The 17997-nt window shown below is 49.4% G+C and overlaps 1 long non-coding RNA gene across 1 annotated transcript; it reads left to right on the top strand.

The window, feature by feature from the left end:
• Nucleotides 1–1101: 1101 nt before the first annotated feature.
• On the top strand, nt 1102–10598 carry LOC135808841 (uncharacterized). The gene is made up of 5 exons (XR_010552133.1): nt 1102–1468; nt 1580–1668; nt 2027–2081; nt 2173–2276; nt 10132–10598. It is a non-coding gene; the product is annotated as an uncharacterized LOC135808841 (long non-coding RNA).
• Nucleotides 10599–17997: the final 7399 nt, after the last annotated feature.

Here is a 17997-nt window from a genome sequence, read left to right as displayed (position 1 = left end):
CTGATGCCAATGGAAAGTACATGTATGTTGTTTATTATTATGATGTTGCAATGTCCATGTATGCAGGCGAGGCGAGACTCACCGCCGAGATCCCCCAACGCGACAGGCTCGGTTGCCGTTCAGGATTCACACCGACCTGTCCGCCCGTCAACAGGATCGACAGCGGGATGAGTTGGGAATGCAATGAATTGAAAATATGGCCGAAAGCTCTGTCGCAATATTTAGTTCTGAAATTATTATTATTATTAATATTTTATTTATTTTACTAGGGTGTTTCCCACAGACCTATGGTCTTCTTACGGGAGCCCCTTGAAAGGTTAAGCATGAACGAACAAATGGGCGATAATCTGTACAAGAGCGAACAGTGGAAGGCAGCATATTCCACCGATCAGAACCTACATGTATGTAGCCAAGACGAGAAAAACCAGCTTTAGTGTGGGCAGAAGGCAAGGCCAGAGAAAAAGAGATTTGGGACCTAGTGACGGCAGTAGTATGTGCACTGGAGGAGCGGGTATGGAAAATTTCTTTTAGGAGAGAGCTACATGTGCCGCTATGGACAGAGCGAAATACAAGAATAAAAAGCTTCAAATTGACAGAAATGTGAGAGAGATTGTATAGGCTAAGAATATGAGAGGCACTGGTAAAGTTATCGAAACCAAAAACTATTCTTAGACACCTGTGGTATTGGTTTATAAAGCATGTAACATTGATAGTGTGTTCAAGGACACATAAACATTGTCCTGAAGTAACTTGTAGTTCCACTATAAAATCAGTGAATCTTCGGCGCCTGAACTACTTGGTAGTTGTGAGGTCTGGCTGTTTGACACCCTCATGTTTTCGACTGGGGTCGTGAGGAGTGAATTCCTGCTTTGGGCATGGAAAAGGGCAAAATATACCCCAAGTTGCAATTTTTCCCCGGGGATGCATTTTTACCCACAAGTTGCAAAAAAGATGCAAAACATAATTGGAAAGGCTTTCTGTCTAAAGCCTCTGGTGCTCGATGTTTTCAGTTTGGGGACACCAAAATTAGTGTACCGCTAAAGACACGTGGTCGACACGTTGTTGACACGTTGTTGACACTTTGTTGACCCGTGACCCAATTACCGGCCTACCAAGTGCCTTTGGCGACCGCTAACAGCAACTGTGGAACAGTGCAGTGCCCTTTTTGGAGCAACGTACGAGTAGTGCCCGTGGATTATGACCCCGCGACCCCAATCTACGTGGCGGTCCGCAATTCGCTACTTCATACTGACTGGCGTCCGGCATCGTCCCGAATTTGGCCGCAATCTGCTCTCGGGACCCCTATAGGGCTCCCTGACCTGCTCCATCTCCGCCATCGTCAATGTACTGCGCATCCACCCAGGCCAGGACTGCACTTACTTACGGGAAGGAGTATTTGCAAGATGGAACCTGGGAACTGGAAGACGACGAAGAAGAAGCGTGGGAATCCGGCGGCAATGGCTCGGATGTAAGTCCAACATCGCTGGTGCTAGAGTTGCCACTGCTTGCTTATAAGGGAATCGATTATGTGTGTTGCCTTTTTGGCTTTTCTGACGTCCTCCTCCGACTGTACTCCCAGGACTGAACTTACGGGAAGCTCGAAGGAGTGCTTCCAAGGTGGGAGACGAAGAAGAAGAAGCCGCTGAATCCGGCGGCAATGGCTGGGATGTAAGTCCAACATTACTGGTGCTAGAGTTGCCACTGCTTGTTTATAAGGGATTCATGTGTGTTGCCCTTCTTTGCCTTCTCCCATGTTCTCCTCCGACTGTACTGGTGAACGCTGTCACATATGTTGCCCTTTCCAGGCAGTAGAAGGGAGTTGCGGGGGGGGGGGGGCAGCACATCCTGGCATCCAGGAATGCTGGGTGGAATTATAGGCAATCTGACCTTTCCCCTTACTCCAATGATGGTGGTATGGATGGGGAGTTCTTGAACGTCCTCAGTCTGGTTAAAGTGAACTGTGCAACTCGGCAATAGCAGAGGACCAATGCCGATGGCGATGCTCCTTCCTTTTTCTCTGTCACAGGCTGTGTTCTCGAGAAGAAGCGTTATTTCTGCATTCCAAGAAGGACGGCACAATGGTGAGTGGAACTTCGTGGGTGTGCAGCCTTGCTAGTTGAGTTGTAAATCAACCATTCTTCCTGTCTCTGACTTCTTCAATGTCTTCCTCAGTGTCGGACTGTCCGCGTCGCATTGAACTGGTCTGATGAGGCTGCTATTGCACACACAGTGAGGGAACTCCCATACGGGAACTCGGAAGTACTGCTACAGTACAGGTAAGATGGCCGTTGCTTATGTGCGTGCGCCGTTGTTGTCAACTTTTAAGCCAGATGTACTCGGACCTACATGCCATGGAGTCTGAAAGTAGTCAGCTGGCGAACTAGAGGTTTAGACGTTAGATGCGCTTGGTCAGCTTTTTCAGTTTCACAATAATAGAGAGGTTCTGCTATGTGAAACGTAGAGAAATCACGTAGAGAGCAGGTGTCTGGGTTAAAGTCTACGGCTTCGCGTGTTTTGGCTCCAGATTTCTATGCGGAGATGGGGTTCTCTACGCTCTGGCACACGCAGAGAAAATGCGTATGGATTTGCTGGGTATCGATCAACTGCATGCAGAAAACTGCCAAATATGGAAGGGGAAATCCCCAGTACACATTCCACGTGACTTCTCTAGGTGAAACGTAGAGCAGAACAGCATTTCTGTCACGAACGGACATAAACGAGGGAAAATAAGGGGGTCTAAAATACTATTACTACTGCACTCCAGGGCAGTTCAACGGTGGCTGTGATCACAGTCCCTCGTCTCCGTCGTGAGAACATCAAAAACTCATCATATCAAGTGCTATTATCGAAAACACTGTAACGAGAAGAAGGTCTAACCGGACACAACTTCCATACCAAAAAACCAGAAAACTAGACCAAGAAGAAATACTGTTCTCCGCTCTAAAAACACGGTAAATGATTATGACGTAAGGCGTCCAAAAGGAGCGAGAGTTTGAACTCCCGTTTGAACTTACAACAGATATGGCTGTAACTAAGTGTAAGAGATAGTAGGGGTCAAAGCATGCATACGCGAAATGTGTACAATAATGCACGACGTGGGAAAAGTGGGAAATAGTAAGTTCATGACTGCGCAGTCATGACACTCCCGAGGAACAAAAGAAACAAACTATTTTACTGTGACATTGAATATTAAAAGACAATGGAATATATACTGTCTACATACATACATACGTAGAAACAAAGGTGAAAGCTACAGACACCAGCTCAGCCTGCATTTGTGCATTGAGCCTTTCCTTTGCCTTCTGGGCGGCCACGCGCTGAGGCCTGCTGCTAGCAACATCAGTGCTGCCGTTGTCGATGACATCAGTGTTCTCCTTCTCCTCCGTTGCGGTCACTTCTAGCGGGTAGAGGTGGTTGATCGGTCGGTTCAGGATGGAGTTGGTCGTCTGTACTGTCGCCGAACGAGTCTTGCCGTCCTGCGCGCTGTCATGCAGTTCTCTGATTTTTCCCATCTTCCACATTCCACGTGGTAGCTGGTCGTTCTTGATCATGACCATGTCGCCAATCTTGGGATCAGTGGTTCGGCTCCTCCTGAGACGATGGTTGATTGGCTGTCGGCTGCGAAGTGCAAGGATATAGTCATCTCTCCACAACTTCCAGAACGTGCCCAGTGCAGCTTGCTGCTTCTTCTGCAGCGACGTAATAGTAGCGACTGGATCTCGTTGGGGCATGTAGTCATCTGACTGGATATCGTCAGGAAGTCCCAGTGAGCGAGTTGGGGCAATGAAGTGGTTTGGCGTGATGATTCCATCTGTCGACTCTGACGGTACATACGTCAATGGGCGTGTGTTGAGCATTGCCTCAACTTCCGTTGTGATTGTGTTGAACTGCTCGTAGGTGAATCGACTGCGGCCAATGGCTTTGTGGAAAGCTCGCTTCACCAGACCAACTAGTCGCTCATAGAAACCGCCTTGCCACGGTGCAAACTCAGTGGTGAAAACCCAGGTTACCTTGTGTTCTGCAAGGTAGCAGGCCAGCTCAGGGCAGGTTAGGATCTTTTTCCACTTCTGATCGAGGTACGTCTGTGCCAACTTGAACTGTGGCGCATTGTCTGAGATGATCTTGTCAGGTCGTCCTCGCCTGGCAATGAATCGTTTCAAACAGTTGACGAACTGGGCCGTTGTTAATCCCATCACTACTTCCAAATGAACCGCACGGGTTGCCATACAGGTGAAGAGGCACACCCATACCTTCTGTGTTGTACTGCTGATGTTGACGCTGAATGGGCCGAGATAGTCGAGGCCGATGTACTGAAATGGATGAGACTGCTGTACTCGTTCTGCTGGTAGCTGTGGCATCTGGGGTAGACGGAACGGTTGCCCTTCGTGTTTCTGGCAAATGACACATTTACTCAGAACGGCTTTCACAGCTGCTCGCCCTTGTGGAAGCCAGTACTTCTGTCGAATCTGGGCAAGTGTGTGAGACACTCCGGCATGAATGAGACGCGCATGAACTTCCCGGATGATCAGACTACTTAGCTTACTGTGTCGGGATATCAGCATAGGGCGAGTCGCATCTTCAGGTAGCTGAGCATTGTCTAGCCTTCCATGGCATCTTAGCAGTCCTTCAGCATCCAGGCGAAGTCCGAGCTGGTCTTGAAGGGGGTGACGAGTACCGCTGTCTATAGCTTTGAACGCATCTGTGAAGTTCTGTCGTTGGTGTTGTCTGATGATGATCTTCTCTGCGATGCTGAGATCACTGGCTGCTACGTACTTGGTGCGCGAAGCATCATCAAAGACCACTGCTGCGAGGGGAATCTTTGGCCGTAGCTTCTCTCGTGTGCTGCTACTGACCTTGCTCCAGATCTTTTTGCCAATGAAACGGAGGCAGATTGCTGTAGTCCTCAAGAGCGATCTGAGGGATGAAACACGTTGTTCTGCTGCCTGAAGCGAATACGTTTCTGTGCTGTCGTTGATGACGGCAGCTGTGTTCCCAATTGTAATGAGAGGGGAGCGTCTCTCTTTGTCTGCTTCTGCAATGTCTTCTTGCGTGACGATCAGTTTTCCTGTTGGCCAGTCCTCTTTGTCTCCTGCTAGCCATGCAGGACCCTGCCACCAGAGAGAAGACTCCTTCAACTCCTCTGGCTGAAGACCGCGTGTTGCTATGTCTGCAGGGTTGTCCTGGGACTGAACGTGACGAAACTGTAGCTGCTGATTGGATTTCACTTCCTTCACACGATTGGCAACAAATGTTGAGAGATGATGGGGCGTTGTGAGCCAGTGGAGAACACACTTGGCATCAGTCCAGAGGTATGTTGGGATGTTGTTCTGAAATTGAAGCTGGGATTGGATGAACTTGACCATCCTGAATCCGATGACCACGCCGAGCAGTTCCATACGAGGAATGGTGACTGATTGCTTCTTGGACGGTTTGTTGGCTGACGGGGTCAGTCGGGATCTGGAGAAGATGAGATTCACCGTGTACTTGTTGGAATCCGGAATCTGCACTTGGAGGTAAGCTGCTGCTGCATATGCATCCTTGGATGCATCTGTGAAGATATGTAGACTCATCGGTTGACTTGCACTCGCAGGACCAATGAACCTTGGAATGGTGACGGTCGTCGTCTGCCGGAGTGCTGATTGGATGTTGTCCCACTCCAGGAGCATTGGTGCGGACAATGGGGCATCCCACTCCAGACCTTCCTCCCATAGCCGACGAAGGTACCGCTTCCCTTGCAGTGTAGATGGTGTCATCAATCCGAGTGGGTCAAACACGCTTGCCACTTTGTTCAGCACGCTGCGCTTTGTGACTGGACCGACTGATTTCTCATTGATGCTGTTGGACACGGCGATGTTATCTGCTTTGCTATCCCACTTGAGCCCAAGGACTTTGGTAGATGCTGATGGCAATCGGTCGATTTCCTGAATCTTGTCCAACACTTTGTCGGAGTTGGAGGTCCAGTCCCGTAGATTCATGGATGCATCTGAGAACAGCTGCTTGGCTTCCTTGTAGAGATGAATACCTTCTTCTGGGGAGTAGACCGTGGTTATTAGGTTGTCCACATACAGATCACGTGCAATAGCACCAGACACATCGGTCTGGGCCTGTGTGAGGTGCAGCTGAATGGTAGCAGCGAGCAGAAATGGGCTCGAGACTACACCGAACGGCACTCGACAGAAACGGTACGCTGTGACATTGCCGTTAACCTTCTCAGGTGTGGTACAGTCCTTGTACCAGATGAATCGGGTGACGTCCCTGTCACTTGGCTGAATAGAAATTTGAAGAAATGCTTTCTCTACGTCAGCGCTAATCACAATTGGCTTGAGACGGAAACGCATTAGCAGGCCGCAGAGGTCAGGGAGTAGCACTGGGCCACGGTAGAGGCAGTCGTTCAGGCTTGGAGATGTTGCACTCGCTTTGGCTGATGCATCATACACTATCCTGACCTTTGTTGACTTCGCTGGTGTCACAACGGGGTGGTGTGGCAAATAGTGTTGTTTACCACTGGTTCCGGAAAGTTGAACTTCTTCAATGATTCCCTTAGCTAGCTGCTGTCGGATCACCTTGTCATAACTCTCGAGCAGCTGTCCGTCTGTAGCGAGTCGTTTGGCCAGTGATTTCATTCGGCCAAGGGCTAAGCCGTAGTTGCTAGGAAGTTGATCTTTGGTGTCATCAGGCTTCCATGGCCATTGGATGGAATACCTGCCATCGGAATATTCCGTTGTCTTGCGAAATTGCGCCAGTGCGATTTCGTCATCATTCGCGTAGGGTGAATCCTTGATTCCGATATTCTCCAGTTGCCAGAATTGAGACAGTACACTGTCCTCTGTGTTACGGTTGGAGACGCTTGCAGCTCCTGAGAAAATCGAACCGCTGCTGGTAACCACCAGGGAGGTCGTGTCATCATTGCTGCATTCATCCGGTAGTGAACTGCAGCCGGTGAGCAGGTATCCAAATTCGGAGGAGACTAGCTTGAGTCCTGATGGCAGTGTGATAACATTATTGCCCACCAGTTGCCAAAAGTAGCCAGCACCAATTAGAAAGTCGATGTTGACAGTTTCCATTGCGTGAGGCACAGAATCTGCTAGCGCTGTTGGAGACAGCTGTTCAAGAAACGCCAAGTCGGTCTGTTGCACGGCTTGTTTCACAATTGGGTTGGTTATGGTAGGCAGAGTATTCACCATTATCTGTGCCATGTTACCGTCTCGGAGGTTGACAGCGAGTTGGAACGATTGCGAATTGAAGCTCTTGGACTTAGTTGCTGCCATGGTGTTCAGGTAGAGCCTCTCTTCATTCTCGACTGGTAGCTGGAGTCGTTTAGCTAGAGCTGCAGTGATGAACGATCGTTGGCTGCCACTGTCCAGTAGTGCGTTGACCATGACCTTCTTCCCACAATGGTCAGTCACGTTACACTTAGCGGTTTGCAGCATGGCTGACTGAATAACTGCTTTCAGTGTTGAGACGCTCGTGGTGGCTAGTTCCGTGGTTTCATCTGGAATTGCCGCCGGCTCTTGGCTTGGCATCTCTGCCGGTGACAAAGCTGCGATTGCTGCTGTCTGTGGACTGCCATTGGCCAGTGAATTTGTTTGCTGGTGTTTCGGAACTTCGACTGCTGGATTATATTGTTGACCCTTCTTGGGACAAATAGCACGACTGTGGCCTGTTCCGCTACAGTGGTAGCAATTTCTACTACGGTGTGCACAATTCCTTGCGATATGGCCTTCTTTGAGGCACACAAAGCACCTACGTAGGGACAACAGTTGATCCTTCCTGGAATCCAGTGTTGAGTAGTTGGTACACTCATCACTGAAATGGCTTGACCGACAGAAGACGCAGGACGGTTCTCTTCTGGGGCTTGCCTGGCTGGATACGAATCCCATTGTTGGTGGACGATGGTGTTGTTGCTGGTGTCCATGTATCTTAGGCTGAGGTGTCTGGCTGATGTTGTCGGTGAACTGACGAACTGTGTTCTGCATTGCTACATACTTCGCTAGCATCTCCCGTACTGTTTTGACCGTCCATGGCACAGTATGGTCGGATCTCTGCTCCTCCAGTTTGCTGACGAGCTGGAACGGGAACTTCGAGAAGAGTTGCTGAATGAGGACGCGCTGAGTATCAAGGTTCTCTCCCTGAGCTTCCAATTGACGAAGGAGTTTCTCCATTTGGTCAATGGTAGCCTTCACTTCAGTAAACCTGTTGTTACATTGTGGCAGCTGTGCCAGTTTACGATACAGTGTTGCCACTATCAGCTCAGGCTGTCCAAATTTGTCCTTCAGCATCGTAACTGCGATAGGATAGTTAGCTGCTGTTATTGGAATGCCTTCGATGGCTGCTGCGGCGACACCCGTCAGGACGCTTTTGAGGTACGTGAATTTTGATACGTCTGGCAACGATTGACGAAGACCAACAGAGGACTCAAATGTCTGCCAGAATTCTGGTCAGTCCATGATGTCTCCATTGAACTGAGACAGTTTCAGCTGAGGAAGTTTCACCACTGGACTGGAGCGTGCAGCTTGCATGGCTGCTACTGCTGCCTGTGCCGCCACCTCAATGGTGGACAGCGTTGTTGGTGCACTGTGGATACTGAGACTTGACGATGCTCGTCGGATGCCATCTACACTGATCATAGCTGGAGACTCGTTCTGGTCTCTAGAATCTTCTTCCAGCTGCACTGCTGTTTGTTGATGCGCCTCCTCGTCAACTACTGGTATGTCCTCAGTGGCACTGGCACTATTGGTGGTGGCATCCACTGAAGTCACTGAGGCTTTCTGGTGCTGTTGCTGAGCAGCCAGAATGGCGGATTGGGACTGACGCTTCAATTTCTCCTCTTCAAATACGACTTGGTCGACAGCTATCTGGGCATCTTCAAAAATGCGCCAAGACACATTAAATTTACGCTCCCACTCCTCTTCTTCGTCGTGTACACTACATCTTTCTAAGTCGTCCAGAACATTGAAAATCTCATCCTATCAAGTGCTATTATCGAAAACACTGTAACGAGAAGAAGGTCTAACCGGACACAACTTCCATACCAAAAAACCAGAAAACTAGACCAAGAAGAAATACTGTTCTCCGCTCTAAAAACACGGTAAACGATTATGACGTAAGGCGTCCAAAAGGAGCGAGAGTTTGAACTCCCGTTTGAACTTACAACAGATATGGCTGTAACTAAGTGTAAGAGATAGTAGGGGTCAAAGCATGCATACGCGAAATGTGTACAATAATGCACGACGTGGGAAAAGTGGGAAATAGTAAGTTCATGACTGCGCAGTCATGACAATTTCTTTACGTTACGGGAACGCGAAGAAAGTTCGCGTGATTCTTTGCGTCGCGTTCCGAAAACGTAGAGCAGAACCTCCCTAATGCATTGCACTCAGCACCGCTTCTCGGAATATCTTGTCAGGATAGCTGTGGAACGCATCCTCCCCAGTGGGGGAACGGCAAATGTGCTGTTCATTTTAGACTTGCGTTTATGGTACGTACAAATCCCATTGAAAAGACATAGTGGAGACCAGAAACTGCAAATAGATGTTGGGAACCGCGAAGACCACCGTTCCTTGCCAAGTTCCCTGAGGGTGTGGAGGGGGGGGGGGGGAGAGAGCGGAGGAGGGACATTCCTGCACTGCTTAAATTAAAGGAGGATTCACAGGAGCATTTTCAGAAATTGCTTGTACATTTGTACCAGTTGTAACCGACAAACGCATTCTCATTGAGCTTTGACTTGAGGCACGTCAGCAGGCGCTGTTGCATCGCTGACGTCTTGTCGTGATTCTGTGAATGGTATTTTGTGCGAGTTTGCATCGCACGCAGAATCGCAGGTCGTGTCGCATTGCGCAGCACACTGCCAAATTGCTTCTGTGAATCCCACATGAATGGGAATTCCAATGGGAATGTAACCCCGATGATTTTCAACAGGTGTATTCCCAAGCTGCGCATCATACTGCAAAATTGCTCCTGTGCATGCAAGTGGATTTCACTGCTCTTCTCAGTTTGGGAAATTCTCGATGATGACAATTCTGCGTGTGTGTGTGTACACCAGCCCTGAACATACATGTAGGTGACCCATTTGTGGTGTCTCATAGCCTACCTCACGACCTTATGCTTTATTTCTGCATCACTTGTATCTTGCAGGTACATCATCCCGTGACGACCACATCGAAGTCTGAATTTGAAGTGCGAAGATGCTTCAGCAACCCCTTCATATTTTTCCATTGCTTTTATTGTGCTTCTACTGTGCATGTGTGTAACTTGTGGGGTATGCATTGTAGATATCGTACATGCAGTTGTATGTAGTACTATGTACGCACGTGCAGGCATGCACGTGCTTGTACCGCTTTATGTATAGCACGAGAGAGATGACATGGCGCACTTCTGATAGAGAAGTAAAGAAGATCTGTTTAGCACAATGGCTGTCTTGTGAGGGACTGAATAGATGTCTACATTGGCGCAGTGAACGAAAATGACAAAGGGCAGGACGCCCAAGGAATTTATTCCTGACTATGCTGCGAGCAACGTCGGTGCTGATTTTGAACTCTGGCTCGAGGACATAAATGATTTCCTTTCAATCAGTGAAGTGACGGCAGCAGCTGACAAGAAACGCTTGTTCTTGAATCTGGCTGGTTTAGCAGTGAGGCGCATTGTGAAAGGTCTGGTTGTCACGGTGGAGCAGACACAAGATGGCTCACCTGGAGATGAGTACCAAGCCTTGACGGACGCATTGTTGGCACATTTTCGACCGTCAACAAATGTCACGTCTGAACGTCACAAATTCCGCCAACTCCGCCAAATGGAGGGCGAGTCGGTGACTTCGTTCGTTGGGCGGCTGAGAGAAAAGGCAGATGTTTGCGAGTTCAGCTCCACTTCTGTGGATACCGTTGTCAACTGCCAAATTCGAGACCAGCTGATCGTGGGCCTGCGTTCTGTTGAGCTTCGAAAGGAGCTGCTGAAACAGTCGAAGCTGACCCTGAACGACGCCGTCATCAAGTCAGTGGCGTTGGAAGCGTCGATTACTGACAGTAAACTGTACGATAGTACCAGAGCTAGTGACGCACCGCCTGTGTTCCCCGTGCCCATCCAGCGTGTGCAAGCTGTCTCTGCAGCTGGTTCTGGATCAGAGGGAAAGAAGTGCAAATACTGCGGACGTAGTCACAAACCAGGCATGCGTAACTGTCCTGCGGCCAACGTCACCTGCAACAAGTGTGGCAAGCGAGGGCATTTTGCAGCGGTCTGCATGTCAAACAAAGTGGAAAGACACGAAGAAAGAGCCCGGCCAGTAGAGGATGAGCCTGATGAGTATGAGCATGCAAGTCGCATGTACGACTCCGCTTTCGCCGTCAGTAGCTCGGCACTCGCAGGCGACAAGACATTCCAGACTACACTCAAAGTCAATGGTGAGCTGTGCACTGGACTGTTAGACACAGGTGCAACTCGGACGATCCTCACTGATGATGTGATCAAGCCCACGCGCAAGAGTGACCGCTTGCTGAAAGCGTACAATGGCGGTGTCGTAGAGACTTTGGGCATGGCTGACGTCCACATTTCACATGGTGGCAAGAACGTGAAGTGCAGTTGTTTCGTGGTAGCAGCCAGTCAGCACTCCGTTCTCTTCGGACAGGATGTCATCAAGGAGCTGAACCTCCTGTCACAAGCAAACGTGGTGAACGTGTCACCCATCGAAATCTCTCTGGAAGACGGTTCAAAGCCTCTAGCCCAGCCACCACGACGCCCAGCTTTCAGTATCCGGGCTGACAGCGAGACCGAGCTGAAACGGCTGACCAAGTTGGATATCATTGAACCCGTCAAGGAAGCCACGCCGTGGGTGTCACCACTTGTTCCAGTCCGCAAACCGAATGGAGCATTGCGACTATGCGTGGACTACAGAGAACTGAATAAGAGAGTTACACGTGAGCGCAACGTTCTTCCAACCGTTGACGAGATCACAGCTCAGCTTGATGGCGCAGGGGTCTTCTCAGTTCTGGATGCGGAATCTGGATTCCATCAGCTACTCTTGTCAGAAGAAGCAAGGCCTCTAACGACTTTCTCATCGCACTGTGGCCTGTTCCGTTTCAAGCGTTTACCTTTCGGTATTGCATGTGCGCCTGAGATTTTCCAGCGAGTGGTGTCCGACATTCTGGAAGGCCTGCCAGGAGTCATCGTCTACATCGACGACATCCTAGTGTTTGGCTCCATTCAAGCAGAACACGATGCACGGCTAGAAGCAGTCAAGCAGCGACTGCGAGCAGCTAACCTCCAACTCAACTGGACCAAGTGCCGACTGAACCAGGACCGTGTGAAGTATCTGGGACATTGGCTAAGTGCGACCGGCTTGTCCCCAGATGATGACAAGTTACAAGCCATCCAGGAGCTGGCCCCTCCGAAATCTATCTCTGATGTGCGACGGTTCCTGGGGATGGCTACGTACCTTGGAAAGTTCATTCCGAACTTGGCCCAGATCACGGCTTCTCTGCGCAGGCTAGCAAAGCGTGATCCCTTCAGTGTGGATGATGAAGTCCTGCAGGCATTCACCTCAGCAAAGGCTGGTATAGCGTCAGCTTTGCAAGCGTTGGCATTCTTTCAACCAGCATTGGACGTCCCTACTGCTATCAGCTGTGATGCATCGCCAGACGGTTTGGGAGCAGTCCTGTGGCAGAAGAATACCAGTGGCTGTTGGGTACCAGTGACATGTGCCAGTCGCTCTCTATCAGATGTTGAGTCACGCTATTCTCAGCTGGAACGAGAGATGCTGGGAGTGGTATTCGGCCTGACTCGCTTTCGGCAGTATGTACTAGGCCGAGAAGTGCAAGTGTTTACGGATCACAAGCCGCTTATTTCTATCGTCCAGAAGCCGTTCGACGAAGTGCCACCGAGGCTTCAGAGATGGCTGGTCGCATTGATGCCCTATCGCTACAGCTTGGTGTTCGTCCCTGGTCAGCAGATGGTTTGTGCTGACACCCTCTCTCGAGCTCCTCTACCTGATCGCACAGCTTCACCTGCAGAGGCACGTTCAATGGCGGAATTCGTTAGTCTCATTCTCGAGGCTTGTCCGGTTCGTTCCAAGGATATTCGCCAGGCCACGGACTCTGATCCGACACTGAGCAGCGTCCGACAAAGAGTGGGCACATCAGTTTGGTCAGGGTGCATCCAAACGGAAGAGCCTTACTTCCTGCTACGCCATCAGCTGACAGTCATTGACGGGATTGTCATGCTAGACAATCGCTACGTCATTCCAGAAGAGCTCCGCCCAGCGGTGCTGCGACTAGCACATGAAGGTCATCCAGGCATTCGATGCATTCCGGGATACCCTTCGCGAACGGGTTTGGTGGCCAGGTCTCATGAAGGATGCCAATCTGTTTGCAGAGAAATGCTCTGAATGCTGGCGTAAACGCTCCAATCCAGCGCAACAGCTCCTCCCTACAGAGATAGAAGGTGTCTGGCAGAAACTGGCCATTGATCTTGTTACCATTGAGGGAGCCACGTTCCTGTCTGCTATTGATTATGGTTCCCGCTGGCCAGAGCTTCTACCACTGTCCAATACTACGACAACGGGTGTGATCGACAAGCTGATGGAGTTGTTCGCACGGTTTGGTCTGCCTTCAACACTCGTCTCGGATTGGGGCCCACAGTTTACATCCACTGAGATGTCCAAGTTTCTCGCTCAGTTGAGTGTTGAGCATTGCAAGTCTAGCCCCCGGTATGCCCGCTCTAACGGTATGGTGGAGCGACTACATCGTCTGGTGAAAGAACGAGTTGCCAGTCTGAGACCTCATCTACCGCTACACCGCCGCATCACTCAAGTCTTGTTCGACATTCGCAATTCGCGGCACCGGATGCTAGGTACATCGCCGAGCGAAGCGTTGTTCAGCAGAGTCATTCGGACACGGGTTTCAGCATCCATCACCCCACAGATCGTCAACCCATCTGAGCAGATCAAGGCGAAAGCAGCAATGGTTGAAGGTCATGACTCGCGCCGAGGTGTCCGCAAGTTACCCCATTTGCCATCAGGTACGCGGGTAGTGCTCCATGATGGGTATAGCGACCCTCGAAAAGAATGGAAGGTAGTAGAGCAGTATGGTCGTCAGGTTGGGGTCACTGATGGGTCACGCATACTGCTCCGGAACCGTCAGCATGTCACCGAGTTTGTAGCACCAGCAGCAGCAGCAGCAGCAGCGGAGAAAGCACCCATGAGTGAACCTCCGGCACAGTCAGAGAGGGAGCATGTGCCAGAGCCAGTGTGTGCTCCAGCACTGCCAGTGTCCGACCCAACAAGCCTTCCGTCAGCGAGCAGCGCAGCATCCAGGCCCGAAGCTCCGGTAACTGCGCTCACATTGCCGTTGTCTCCTGCAGCTTCACCGGAGACGACAGCACCACCTGCAACACCGGCCTGTATGTCACTGTCACCGCCAACATCTCGTCCAAGTGTATTCCGCGAGGGCGTACAGACCAGAGCTGGCCGTCAGATCAAGCTTACAAAGTTACAGAGAAAGCACGTGAAGCTGACATCTGAGTCGTCGAGTCATGCATTACCAAATGAGTGGCTTCAATCGCTACCAGATTGGCGTTGTTTAGAATCTTCTAACGACCTTGTGAATATTTAGATTTTTCTTTATTTTTTTCCCCTTATTGGTCGAGTTTGCATTGCCGGTAACTCAAACTCATGGTGTTTTTGCCTCAAGTTTTGAGTCAGATTATTTCTAATAGTTGCAACACTTCCCGTCTCTCTTTTACTCCAACACATGCACGTACATTCCTCTGCAAGCTGCAGGATACGGATGCAAGTGTTTTTGTTTTGTTTTTGTTTTCCTTTTTTCTCTTTCTTCTTTTTTTCTTTTTGAGGGAAGGGGGGTACCGGGTAATGTAGATATCGTACATGCAGTTGTATTGTAGTACTATGTACGCACGTGCAGGCATGCACGTGCTTGTACCGCTTTATGTATAGCACGAGAGAGATGACATGGCGCACTTCTGATAGAGAACTAAAGAAGATCTGTTTAGCACAATGGCTGTCTTGTGAGGGACTGAATAGATGTCTACATGCATGTGATGACAATGTATGCCGGTGACACGGTCAGATTTTGTCCATGCGTGTAACGTACACCTGCATGCTATCGTTGAAAAGGATCTGCCACTTACGATCTTCGGACGAGTATCAGGTCAGCTTGGTTTTGTGTGGGCTGTACCAGATGCTGTTCATTTCTCTATCTGTTGGATACAAATAGCGGAGTCCTCCGGATCGATAGAGTGCTCAATGCGGAAGCAGAGCAGTAACACACAAGTCACAGGAAAACCACGCGTCTTGATTGTCGTAACTTAAAGTTTCATGCCATATAGCAATCTTCAGACAACTGATTACGGTGATGCACAGCTAGTATGGTATTTATACAGCAGCATAGGAAGGAATCTGTGAAGGTTTGAGGTCTGGTGGGTGCAAAAAGTCCTGGATGGAAAATGTGCCAAACTCACATGGTCCGTGAGTGAGAAAAGAAATGTGATATGGCAGGAAGGCAAGCAAGGCTGTGTGAAAGGATGATAATGATAATGTGGCTTGCCTGTAATCACAATCATACAGGTGCAAGATGCCACACACTTTGGTAAGCGCTTAAAATAAGTTGGAGGAGGGGAGATACTTGCTCTTCAATGCACCAACAAAACAGGTGCAAGATGGAAATTTCCACGCGCTGTGATGGCTATAGGTGCTTAGAATGGGCGAGGAACATGAAAAGAAATGACCACGATGACGCGACGTCAAGCGAGACCATATGCAAGATTCCACACCCATAATTAGAAGGGCTGCAGACGTTTGCAAATGGCTGTCGCGCGTCATGTAGCTGCAAGTCACGTGACTCCGTACCCACCAAGCAGGAACTTGGCAGAGTGCCTGCACTTTGATACGAGCTCCGTTCGCTTGTTGAGGGAGGTGCTGCGATCGGATATGCTGATGTGATATTTCTCTGCGATACATAGGTTGCAACGCTTGGTGACATTGGTGTAAGCCCGTGCACGTTCCTTGATGGACCAGCCAATCTCATAGGCCTTGTTCTGGCGTTTTAGGCTCCAGACATACTTTGCCAGCTCCGTACTTGCTTCATATCGCTCGTGGCGAAGCGACGTCATGTGATTTCCATACCTGGACTTGAAATCCGGTGCCGACATTCCAGTGTATGTCTTCAGGGCACTGTCCGACGTTACGTCCGCCTCATACACCACATTGGTCGACTTGCATTCACCTTTCAGTGGACAAGATGCGGCGACTCGGCAGTTGCAGGGGACTCTCTCGTGCTTTGGTTGCATCATTTTCTTGTTGTGGCCTTTGATCCGCGTTTCCATATTAGGCATGCAGCTATAGCCGACTTTCAAGGTGTTTCTGTTGAAGAGCTTTCGCAGTTTGGCGTTCTTGGGGAAATGCTTGCTTACTAGTGCGAGAAACTGGCCTCCGATGTTTGTCCTGACATTGGCGCTATACGGAGGATTGAACCAGATGATGTCTCGCTGATCAAGATACCATACAACACTTACAGTACCCCGAAGCCCACCTTTGCCCGGACTTTGGCTATGGACCAGCGTCCCCAGCTGCATCCACAGGTAGGAACCTCGTGCTACTGGTGCGTTCGGGTCCCGTCAATCGCGATTCAGGTGGATCAGTTCACATTTGGGAGGACAATGCGCCAGTTCTAATTTCTTACTTTTACGACGGGGCCGCACCAGTAGAGGTTTTTCAGAACCGCTCAGAGAGCGGTTTTTATATGGGTAATTTAGAAAAGCGATCCTGTCAGCTTTTCTATTATTGTGTTCACATGGCAAGAAAAACGACACCGCTATGCTACGTAACTTTCTACGTAAGGTGCTCGGTATTTCACTTAGGCTACGTAAGTCTCTACGTAAGGTGCTCGGTATTAGATCTACCAACGGGTGGTAGCCGCGTGCTGTGCACGTGCACGGCAGACATTGTGTTGCATGCAGTGCACTGAGTGCAGTCCGTGTTCGGATGTGCATGCGCGGGGAACTTCCTCCTTTGGAACTGCTTCTTGTATGAGCTGTTTCGGATTATTTCGTCTCCTGGCCTGGCTTATTTCGTTTCGGCGCTGCTGAGACCTCCTTTCGCGGAATATTACTCAATGACAGGTGAGTTGACCAGTTCCCTTTGATTCATTTGCTTGTGTTGACTCTTTCATTTACGAAAAGTGTGCTGATTTTGGGCGGAATGCAATAAACAGATCTCTTTTCTAAATTTAGCTTTTCCGCTTCCGAGGCCTCCTTTTACGGAATACTCGATGACAGGTGATCTCTGAGTTGACCGGTTTCCTTCGATTCATTTGCTTATGCTCACCCTTTCATTTACGGAAACGTGTGCTGATTTTATTCGGATTTCGATCCATTTTTATCTTTTTGTCCTTTTTGTACAGTGTGCGAAGAACGCGAGTTCACCTTCTTGACGGTAAGGCTTATGTTAGATGTGTTGTCGAAATACTCGTATTCATTGTACATTGGTACGTTACAAGTAAGGCACTGGTCAGTGGCATACTATCGTTGGTAGTTCCCAATCTGGAGGGAAAGGTTCAAGGACCCATTGACCGAGTTTGCAAAATAAATTCGCATATCAGGGAAAATCTCCATTGTGGAGAGGTTCAGTAAACTTGTTTGCTTCATACGAAACAAGCCAATGGGTGCAGTCTCGTCTCGTAAAGATCTCGTACTTGTATGATTGGATTTGTTTACTCGAGTCTGGACTGTTTGATTTATTATTTGTGAGTACCGCCGAGATTGCACTGCCCCAAATAAAGTTTCGTGCCGCCAAAGCAAGAATTACGATCTGCAATCTGTTTGTAGTACCTGCAAGAATGTGCTCTACATGTATCGTACTTTCTCTGTTGCTGTTTCATTTGGCATCATGTGGCTAAAGAAACGTTCAGTAGAGAGGTTCTGCAAAACGAAAATTCGAACGAAGTTTCGCCACAGTCCTTGCGAAAGTGTGTACGAATTTTGCGTTCTGCACATTTTCGT

This window comes from Sycon ciliatum, chromosome 2, assembly GCF_964019385.1.
Source record: "Sycon ciliatum chromosome 2, ocSycCili1.1, whole genome shotgun sequence".
NCBI lineage: Eukaryota > Metazoa > Porifera > Calcarea > Leucosolenida > Sycettidae > Sycon > Sycon ciliatum.
This window is presented reverse-complemented; position numbering and strand designations above follow the sequence as displayed.